The sequence below is a fragment of the Cupressus sempervirens genome, chromosome 7 (genome assembly GCF_028749045.1).
Source record: "Cupressus sempervirens isolate cs-2001-9-10 chromosome 7, ASM2874904v1, whole genome shotgun sequence".
NCBI lineage: Eukaryota > Viridiplantae > Streptophyta > Pinopsida > Cupressales > Cupressaceae > Cupressus > Cupressus sempervirens.
The window spans coordinates 116,641,631-116,653,652 of NC_143124.1; the positions used below are offsets into that span (position 1 = coordinate 116,641,631).

The window sequence follows — 12,022 nt, forward strand, 5'->3', positions numbered from 1 at the left end:
ATGGCTATTGCTTTTGTTATTATTCCATTGTTTATTATTTTTCTTATCTCATATCTATGTTTATTTTACATTTTTCATTTCCACGTAAATTGTGGCCTGAGGGGCCACACCTTTTTATATTGATTTAAGAAAAAAGATCACACATAAGGGTGCATCTATAGCTAACTACTTAACATCTAGAATCATATTAACAAAAAGGTTCATATTCATTCTCAAACATATTAAATTGTACATCAGCATAGCCACCAGGGCTAGCCTCCAAGAGCAATCTAGAAAATTTCCACTATTGAGAAGGGTGACAAGAATCATAGTCCATCTTGCAAAAATCATTTTCCAGACCAATACATAGGCTTTCTCAAGAGTATAGAGAATAGCCCAAGCTTCCATCTAATTTTTAGAATGAGTACTTAAGGAAGTAGAAAAGAAAAACTAAACAGGGCTTAAAGTTCCACTACTAGTACCACCCATTCCTGTTGGATGTGGATTACTCCTTGAAAACCCATCTATATTGATTTTGAGGAAATCATTTGGGAGGGGAGACACTAACCTAAATGGTTCACTTTCTTGACTTGCTTAACTCTAGGACCAAACCTATTTTATGAAGAAAGAGAAAAAGCATTGATCCGAGTGATTAGCAATGTGGAGATAAAAATGAACAGTTGACTGAGATAGCTCTTGTTTTGACAAACCACCCTCTCATGAAATCTCATTCATATTATATACTTGCACAATCTTATCATAGCAAAGGTGATTATGAAATTGATGGCTGCTACTACATGGCATCAGTCAAGGAAAGCCAGAAGCCATAGGATTTTGTGTTGCCATACTTTGGGTTGGGACAGGTTAAATGAAATTGGGAGATCTTAAGAGTTCTCTCTCAAATTTTGAAAAGGTTCTGGAGGTTCACCCTGAGAACTGTGAGAGCTTGAAAGCTGTAGGCCATATATATGCTCAACAAGGGCAGCGAGAGAAGGCTTTGGAAATTCTAAGAAAGGCAAATCACATAGATCCACGTGATGCTCATTACTTTATTAAGATGGGTGAGTTATTGATATCATCAGACCCCAGTGTAGCCTTAGATTCTCTTAACACAACAAAGTCTCTTCTGAAGAAGAGAAGAGAAGATGTACCCATTGAATTGTTAAACAACATTGGGGTTCTTCATTTTGAGTGTTATGAACTAGAGTTGGCTCAACAAACTTTCATGGAGGCATTAGGAAATGGGGTTTGGGTTGAATTCATCAATAAAAGCCCCAGTATCAATTCTGAAGTTTTTGCTGTGTGTTTAAAGGATATGGAATTCTTCCATCGACTAGAAGAAGAAGGTGTTTCACTTGAGTTGTTGTGGGATAAAGTGACAACACTATTTAAATTGAGTTTCTTTTTAAATACTATTTAAATATAATTTAAAATATGTATGTATCCATGAGAAATCCAATGAATAGGTGCTCTTGCATCATAGACGGAGATGTTGATGCAAGGTATGATGTTACTGACTTCCCTCTTAGTGCCCTAGTCCACCAACTCATACATGAAACCATGGGACAAAAAAGAAAAAATGTTGGATTTAGAAGCTTTTTCGATCAGTTATTAGGAGTATGAACGAGGTATGCATGTCAGATTCGAATGAAGCCCTAAGATTCATTCAAAGCCCCCACACCAATATTGGCATGGAGGTTTCGAGTGAAGCCCCTTGGGACCTTCATTGAAAGTTTTGGCTTCATTTGAAGCCCCTAAAATTTAGCTTCCCCACTTTCCATCTGATTTCTTCATTATGGAAAGTGGGAACCATTATTGTGGCCCTACCCAGGAACAAAATTTTATCACCTAATTTTCCTTTTGTTGACTTCATGATCTTTCTATGAAGAAAATAAAATAATAACTAACATTTTCTATGTTTCAAACTTCTATGTTGACTAAAAAACATCTGCTGAAATAACTTTATTTGACGAATTCCATTAAAAAACTATAACCTTTTTCAACCTAGACTTATATTAGACATTTTATAAGTTACACTAGATTAAAATGTTTAAAAGTAACTACACATATCTAAATGTGTGCAATACATAAGTGTGCGATAAAAATATATATGTATATTTCAATCTATCTTGACATATGTTCATAATCACTCATATGAAAAGGAATGTATTCAAATATTTCAAGCTCATCTTTGTCATTTGGCTCCCCAAAAATGTGCATAAAAGTAACAAAATATTATAGAAAGTCAAGTATTCAAACTATTTGCTAAATGTTACAAGAGAACAATAGATCGTTCATTGTTGAATATATAAAATATTTCATATACGACAGAATAACTATTTTATAAATGAAAACTTTCATACATGGGATGAAGCATTCTGGTTGTTTGAAAGTCTATTGGACATTGTGAGCTTGCATAAAAAATATCACAATAGTCCATGAATGCTTGAATGTTCTTTTTTCACCTATGAGTAGTGGTGAATATAGAAATAATGAGACATTTTATTTAATCTACTATATGGATTTGAAGCAAACAAAATTATTATAGCAACTCAATGCAAAGGAAAATCAATATATTTAATTTAAAATAGTCTAGATGTGTTCATACAAAAGCTATAAATGATTATCCCTATTTAATTGATCTTTAGCAATTCCTAGTTTTTCAGCTAATGACTAGCCAAATGAAGCCCATAAAGACAACAAGACACGATTTATACCCAAATTAGCATTTTAGAATATTATGAGTGAACCACTTTTCTTTCTTTGTAGCCTATTTTATCTTGGAAATAGGATACCAAATCATGTTGTTACCCTTGATTTATAATCTTATCAATAATCTATTTAGATAACTTGTCTTTTATAGTGTTAACCATTCTCCAAAAATACACTTTTTTTTTCTAAAAATATCTTCGAACTCAATGGAAAGCTCATGATTCAACTACCTCTTGTCTCCTATTGAGGTATTTTGGGGATGATATAATAAATAATTCATTCCATCCTACATTGGTAATACTTCTTATTTGGTGAATACATCATTTCATCAAAAAGACTCTTTGTGTGGTTAACCTTTAGTATTTTACCCATACAGTAGATAGATTAGAAGCAACAACATATTTAAATAAACTAAATATCTCTAGAAACATATATGTATATATGTAATAATGTAAATCAAACCAATCTGGAATATTTTCAAGATATAAGTTAAATTCTCATGGATCATTTAGAAGTCATATGTCACAAAAATCTTCAAGTGGGTTACAATTTCTTATTTTTGAAAAATAAATCAAATATTGAATAAATTTGAACCTAAGATTTATTTAAAATAATTTTAAGATATATATTCAATAAAAAAAATAAAAAAATAAAAGATAATAGAACTATATCATTGAACATAAGAGGAACAAAATTTCATCACTTGATTTTCCTTTTGTTGACTTCAAAATCTTTCTGTGAAAAAAATAAAAAACAAATAAAATTTTCTATGTTTCAAACTTCTATATTGACTACAAAACATCTTCTCAAATAACTTTATTTGGTGAATTCAATTTAAAAGATTAGAACCATTTTCAACATAAACTTATACTAGATTTTCAACAATTTTCAAACTTCTATTTTGACTACAAAAGATCTCTTGGAATATAGATCATCCATTGTTGAATATGTAAAATATTTCATATACCATACTATTTAATCTTGCCAGGTTGTTTGAACAGCTACATGACATTGAAAAAGACAATCTTTTGTACAGGCTAATATTGTTCAAGTTTCCTAATTATGTGGATGCATATCTACGACTTGCAGCCATGGCCCAGGCTCAAAATGAGATCCAACTAAGCCTAGAATTGTTTGGGGAGGCACTTAAGGTGGATAAAACCTCAGTAAATGTGATTACCATGCTTGGCAACTTGGAACTAAAAATAGATGACTGGCTTAAAGCAAAAGAAACAATTAAAACTGCACAAAATGTATCAGATGGTAAGGATGCTTATGCTAACATTTCTCTTGGAAACTAGAATTATTTTGCAGCTTCATGCAATGAGAAGAAGGATCCAGATGCAGAGGGAATACATCTTGATAAGGCTAGGGAACTGTATTGTAAAGTGTTGGCTCAGAGACCTGGAAATGTCTATGCTACAAATGGGGCAGGCATTGTGCTAGCCGAAAGGGGTCATTTTGATATTGCAAAGGAAATTTTCACATAGGTTCAAGAAGCTGCAAAAGGAAAGATCTTTGTTCAGATGCCTGATGTGTGGGTAAATCTAGGACATGTTGACTTTGCACAAGGACAGTTTTGGCTGGCAGTGAAAATGTATCAAAATTGTTTGAGGAAATTCTATTTTGGCACTGACACCCAAATTTTATTATATTTAGCTCAATCACATTATGAAGCAGAATAGTGGCAAGATTGTAAAAGAACATTATTAAGAGCAGTACATTTGGCACCCTCAAATTACATGTTATGCTTTAATGTTGGTGTTGCCATGCAGAAGTTTTCAACTTCAACACTTCAAAAGCAAAAAGGTACTTCTCATGAGGTTCGTCAAGCAGTGTCTGAATTAAAGAATGAACTTTGTGTGTTTAGCCAACTTTCAGTAGTGCCAAGCCCTCATATACATGGCAGGTTTCAAGGATTAATACAGGCTGCCCCCATTGCAGCCCTATATGATTGCTTTCACAACCTGCCATCTTCGTGCATTTTTTCTATATGTATGCTAATTTGATTTAAGGAACTATCAGGCTATGTAATTGTATGATTTGATCATGAGAAAAACTTTGTGGAATAATGAAATATGATACAAGAAACAAGGAATATGCACTATGTTTCAATGAATTTTTAAAAATGTCAAGGTTGATTTTGCAAGATGAGCATCATAGAACTTTACAAAATTATGAAGACAAAGTAGATTTTGTGTTGCTGAACAAGAAAGCATATTTCTAACTAAAGTATTGACATAAAAATTTTAGTAACTGTCCTAGAAAGTAATCTTGATGAAAGAGAGCATATTCTTAAAGTAGTGGTTTGGTAGAAATCCATTAAAAGTGTCCATTAAAAAACACAATACAGCCTAAATATGTCATTATATGGTAGAGTGTTTTACATGGCATTCCTGGGATAAATAGAATAGTAGTCAAGCCCTATTCAAGAATGAAAAAGCTTGTTATTTTCCAAGGAGAGGACTTCTATCAAGACAAATCATTAAATGTGGAGTGCACTTTGTAATAGACACAAAAGATTGCATGAAAGTTGTGAAAGGGGTGCATAAGATGCTCACTTTTTCCTTGCAGAATAACAAGTAGTTGGTGTTGTTGTTTCTATTCGTGTGAATTATGCAAAGTAGCCAATTGCGTTTGATAAGAAACTCAGTGTCAATTCAGACGACATCCATTTCAAAGGAAGAAGACCTGATAAAGATAAGGTTCTTCAAGCCCTAAGGAGATCAAAAGCGTTCAAAATTCTAGAACCCTACACAGTCGAGAGAAGACAAAGTGTGCAGAGTTTCCCCTAATAGTTGAGATCATGAATATAATCCAAATAGGCAGTTCGTGGAAAGTTGCATAGTATGAGTGAAGAATCTAATGAGATGATACACTGCATATCATAAAAAGTGGGAAAAAAAACCCCAAAAAAACTTTAAAATACCATGTGATTGGAGCATGAAGGAGGTGGCAAGAACAAGAGCTAAAAAAAAGGGTGATGACATTCACGAAAGCAAAAATGGAAGTCTACAATCATAGCAATAAGTCACAACAAAGTTTTATTACAATGTTCTACAATCAAATGCACCCGTCAATGATTTGTAACAAACGTGCCCTTGTGCCCTTTTCGATGGAGACCAGACTTTTTTCCTTCCCTCACGCCAATGTTGATGGAGACCGGACTGGCAGCTTCCCTCGTGCCAATGTTGATGGAGGCCAGACTCGTAGCTTTGCCAAATGAAATGTGAATTACATTTTTGCCCTTTTTTTTTTTTGTTTTATGCTACCATGTGTGTCACAATTTTGACAAAACTAATTGGTTGCAATTGCGACCAACACGGGGATGTTATTAAAAAAAACAAAAATTTGCTTTATAACGCGACCAACCAACCCATTTAAAAAACTTGGTCACAATTTTTGGTCGCGATTTAGGGTGAAATGCACTAGTGTCTCTTTCAACCTTACATTATAGTGGACCAAAATATAATTGATCAATATAGTTTCTAGTAGACTTTGTTCATGGCATTAAAATTTTAAAAAATGTTATTGAATATAAAATGCTAAATAACATGTGCTAGCATAACATAGAATATTAATGAATTTACCATGAATTTTTTTGTATCATTGGCTAGTTTTGTTGATAGACACATGAGATAGTGAGCTTTTGACCTCTCGTCGATTTGGTATAGAATATTATCTGTAATAACCTCTCCCATAAAATGAATAGAAGTGAGAATACTTGTGCCAAACCCCATTGAAACTTTGGATATAGTTATGTACTCATTCCATCCAGGTACATGCTTATGCTTAGATCACTCTGCTTCCTTAGTGAAGGCTTCAAGCTAAGCCTTCCAGTAATCACACAGTTTTACCTCATAAATTGAATGCTAGGTGAAAATCAGATTATTCTTGTTATTATTTTATTTATTAATATGTCTAGTGTACATACCAAGTTTTTGAAGTATTCGAGCATATCATGCCCTTCCACTTTATATGTTTTGCAAGATAGCTCATTGATTGTATTGTACAACCCAAGGAAACATACTCTCATATGTTTTGACATGTGATTTGTCATATTTAAATCCCACCTATGAAATAGAATAAATAAAATCACAATATTAAAAATCTAAATAAATATTTCAAATATCAAATTTAAACATCTACCTTCTATATTCTTAATATTCTTAATATTCTTATTATATAACTTTGTAATATTTCATTCTAAATACATTTGAATATGATATAAAATATTATTAAAGAACACAGATAGAAATAATATTTGAAAAATGATTCCTATTTAATTGAAAAATATATCTATCAAATACTTTATAAAGTCCTCATTATTCTTCACATTCATGTGAGCTCTATATGAATGCCAGGATATTCTTAATTAAAAAATAATACCTATAAAATGTTTCGTTGAATAATAAGATCTCTTCATAAGAACCATATTTGTCATATAGGTCACCAAGAACAACAATAAGACAACCAACTTTTGTAGATGCAATTTGACAATTGCCATATTCAGGTTCAAATATCCCAGCTACCATCAGAAAATAGATCTTTGTATACCTCTCTCGAGTGAATTTCAACTTTCTAAAACTAGAATCAATCCACCACCTATACTAACAATGGTCTTATCAATTTCATATTACTTTTCAAATTGTTAAATTTTTTTACTTCAAAACAACTCTTTTATCAAAACAAAAGAAAGCCACACTGATGAATTTGTTGAAGCACTTTTTGGTGTATCAACTATAGTGTATTGAAGTCCAATTTAGCCAGCTCAAGATACTTTTTGTTGTTCATATAAGGCAATTTGTATATGATAGTTAAATTGTTTTTCAAAACATTTTAAAATATAAATATAAATATAATATACAAAACAACTTATAAGAAAACTTAAAGATCAATGCCTGTTAGAGATGAGTTAGAAGTGAAGTGTTTTCCAATAATTTGAAAGTTAATAAATAACTTGAGTACCTTTAACTATAATTGTCACATCTTTTGTTAGTTCAAATATTATACAATATTAAATGATAAAATTCATATAAATTAGAAGTATTATTGAAAAACATAAATACTCAGTTCAGGGTTTTAAGATTGGATTGTAGCGGCATTTTTTTCAATAATATTTTCAGTCATGTTTTATGATTCATTATTAAAATAGGTTAGTTTTGAAAGATAAAATGAGCATGATCTGAAAAAACTAATTAAAAACTTGATTCCACAATAAAATAGAAAAAACAATGACTATAAAATGTTAATAAATAAAAGATTTTGCACGTAATACATAAAAGGGTGAATAATAGAACCTTAACTATAGAAACTCTTCGCTAACCAAGATTTATCTGAAAGCTGCAATCCTTCTATGTAGAACCTTGCCTCTAGTCTGGGTAAACTTCGGTGAAATCCATATTTCAATTCGTAGTCCACCTAAAAGTAAAATTGATTCAATTGATTACTTGAAAGCTTCTAGAAATCCATATCATTAACGTTAAATCAAACTGTAATCAATACATGCCCAAGTAACTGTTGACCACTTTTTTTAATATTAAAACTTACAGCAAAAGATCCAGTGACATCTCTTGCAAGAACAAGAGATTTATTCGTTTCATTAACATTTCTCAGGTAACTTTCTGTGAAGGATTTTGCTTCCTTCATTATTGTTTCCCCAGGAAAAGCTATTTGGGAGCATTTATAGAGACTTAACATGTCTTCAACCCCTCTGAATCTTTTGTCAGCAAAACTAAAGAACTCCCCTTTCTCATTTTCAAAAATTTTCAGAACTTCTGCAGTATACACAAGAAACTACATTTAAACCATTTAGTTCAGCGGTTATGCTTGTCTCAATTTGATTGTTTAAATGTTGCTAGCGAAGCTTTGAAATTTCAAATTCTGAAGAATGTAGAAAATCAACACTCAAATAAATTTATGTATGAGCATTGAGAAAGGTTTTATATATCCAAATGCAGTGTAGTAAACAAAAAACTAAAAGCGTTTACCTGCAGATACATTATAGCCATGTAATCTAAAGATTCTAAAGCCCATGGCTGTGTCATTAACATTTACAATAGGATCATCTCTCCCCCTTCCGATTCCTTCATTACTCCAAAATCTAAATATGCAATATAACTTGTAAGACAGGTGAAACATAATATTATTCTTCCAATACTAATAACATGCACGCGTAAGACTATTCTCCTAGAAAAACGTTTTAAGATAAAACATGGATCAGATTGAAAGGAAATAACGACAAGGCGTTCATGGATCAGATAAAACATGGATCCAATGCATGTTTGATTTCATTTTTGAAATAACGACCAATTCCCAGACGTTCAACAGTATCAACGGCGACAAGGCGTTCATGGATATCAGATAAAACATGGACGCGTAACATGGATCAGATAAAACATGGATCCAATGCATGTTTGATTTCATTTTTGAAATAACGACCAATTCCCAGACGTTCAACAGTATCAACGGCGACAAGGCGTTCATGGATATCAGAAGGATAAACACAAAGTACTGTTATCAAACAAATAACAAATAACCACGAGAGGTAAGAGTACATGACATAGTAGTTTTTGTTAGTTTAGTTATTTATGTGGGAATATATTGAAGTAAGCTATAAAGTATATAGCACCCTACCATAGTCTCCAAAGATTTTGACTACAGAGTTTATGAATTGTAGACAATTCTGATCTCCTGTGTGCATATAAACACATGCAGCGGATGCCAAGGAGCCTAACATGTATTCATGTTTTGAACATAAGTTTGATATTTTTCTCCAATCTATAACCTCTTGCAATCCCTCCAGTAAAAGTAAAAGAGAGGTGGGTGTGCTATATAAAATCTCTAAATAAATCCTGATTCAGAAGGAAAACAAATATAAGCAGATTTCGAATATGATAATTAAAAGTAAAATTATCAATTACCCTGGGTGTTCTTCACTTACTCTTTCAGCTGAGCTTCCCTGACTGCAATAACTTTTTTAATGAATGGTAATTCATGAGATATGCGCAGACTTAGAGAATGGGCTTCCTTCAACAAAGACGACAAGAGGATCACAAATCCACTTGGCTGATTTCCATACCCTATTTCATCTCCTTGTAGAGAGGTTTGATTGTTAACAAAATTAATACTTGCAAATAAAACAAACTTTGTCAATGGGTGATAAGGGTATATTTGAAAATAGAAAACAAAAGATTTGAGAAACTTATGACATATATCTTACCCTTCTGCACTTGCTCTTCTCCCACCTTCCATACTCTAAGTGCAACGACATATGAAAGAGCAATAAGAAGTTTATCATGTGGCCAGTAAACTGATTCTCCTCCCCAAGACCATCACTTAATTGATTGGAGACAATCCAATTCAGCATTTGTGGAAACTGAGGTTTGGAAGGGTTGTCCGCGGATGGTATTCTTGCTATCCATGCAGTGTCATATGCTGATGGGTTTATTTTCCCATTCTCCATAGCATTGAACATTTCTCTGATATCTTCTATCAGTGCTTCCATGTGTTTGTCGTCTTCATGGGGCTGAAATAATAAACAAGACTCATATGACCATGTGAAAAAGGGTTTATGAAATACGATCAATGAATTTCAGTTGAATAAAACAAAGTACATTCATACACTGAAAAAAGCACTCTGCTAATCATAATTATTCAACAGGACACCATACATGGATATCTGTTAAGAAAACAAAGTCATGCTCTAAACAATCAGTCGTTATAAGTAAATAAATATCCTTCTTACTTTACACAATTACAATTATCCAATAAAACAAAGTATTTTGATAGTGAAAATGTACACAATCATTCAAAATCATTCAATAAGACTTTCACTATCATTCAGTAGGACAATGTATACTTTCCGTAATCACTCAATATAACTTACTTGTGTAAACTATAGAAAAATCTTCCAACTTGTCATAGTCACACAATGTTCTATTTTTCTATATTCTTTTATAGAGTCTAACAAATAAAAAAAAATTGTTAATTTTGCATACATTCTAAGCACTAATTCTAACATAAACACTATATACCTTTTGATTCTCAGAAAGAGAGTTAATTGCATCATCATTCCACATACTGGGAGGGTACACCATGGCAGCCATTCTCCTACCTGAACAACGAGAACTGACTATATATTACCTAATGAAAGACCTCCTTCAAGAAAATCAATAACAAATTCATGAGAATATCAGAACAATCCTATCAAATGAAAGCAATTATGTGAATGACCACTTACGTTGATATTGGCAAGTTGGATGGGATATTTTCTACCACTTTGCTCTGAATCGTAAAATAGGACATCCTCTTCTAAAGCGTGAAAATAGAATCTGGTGAGAACAGTTTAATGAACTCTTCCGTCTCACGCGTCAGCTTTATGACGTCTCTACGAATTGTGTATCGTTTTAATAAATCTTTCCGCCCATCTGATGGCGATGTTATTTGATTTTGTCGGAAGGATAACAAGATGTGTTATTTAAAGGGCACTTTTAGGTTTAAATGAAATAGTTTACTCTGCAAATTTTAGGCCCAAATCCTATTTAATCGTTCCCTAAAGTTCTCGCCACATTTCCACGTGATATTCGTTTGTCATTAATATTTCGATTTTCGTTATGTTAGAAAAGTTTTAAATTGATACGGAACCGAAGAACGAAAGGGACATGTTCCTGCCTCTACGAAAAGAAATGGGTATATACATTTCGTATATGTATATCTTGTGGAACAGGTCTATGCTTATCTTTTCTTTCCGAGAGTCACCGACTCCTTTATTCCAACGTGGTCTTCACATCCTTCCGATTACGCTATATAGTTGATGAACAATTTTACAATATTACACATTTTATTACAATTATATATATATATATATATATATATAAGATATATGTATTAAAAAGGGACGAATGATATAAGAATATTTTATAAAACTTGTATGGTTCTAGTCTAAAAGTCATAAAAAAAGGGATAGAGTCTAAATAAAACAATTTTAGATGGTCAAAGTTGCGCCCACCAAAGGATGGTGGGGCAGGAGTATCTCAATGATCATTTACCCCGGCATAGTTCAAGTCTTGAAGAGACCTCTCGTCCTCCTTTGCATTTTCTTTATCTTCTCCTTTCTCCCTCGTGGAAGGCTAAATTGCTATAATCGGGCGAGAAAATCTCTTGAAAAGAGTTGCAGTAGGCCTAGTAGACACTTTTCTAGCATTAGGCCAATCAAAACTAGCAAGAATTAAGTGGGAAATTATAATAGGTAACAACCCTATTAGGAATTGTGATGTGGCAAAGAAGTCAAGTTGTGTTTTCACCCATCACCACCACCACTAGGAAAGCA

The 12,022-nt window shown here is 32.6% G+C and overlaps 2 pseudogenes; one reads left to right on the forward strand and one right to left on the reverse strand.

Moving 5' to 3' along the window:
* Positions 1 to 5,924, forward strand: LOC149545779 (protein CTR9 homolog; annotated as a pseudogene).
* A 312-nt stretch (positions 5,925 to 6,236) lies between these two features.
* On the reverse strand, positions 6,237 to 10,799 carry LOC149545780 (bifunctional isopimaradiene synthase, chloroplastic-like; annotated as a pseudogene).
* Between the last annotated feature and the right edge of the window lie 1,223 nt (positions 10,800 to 12,022).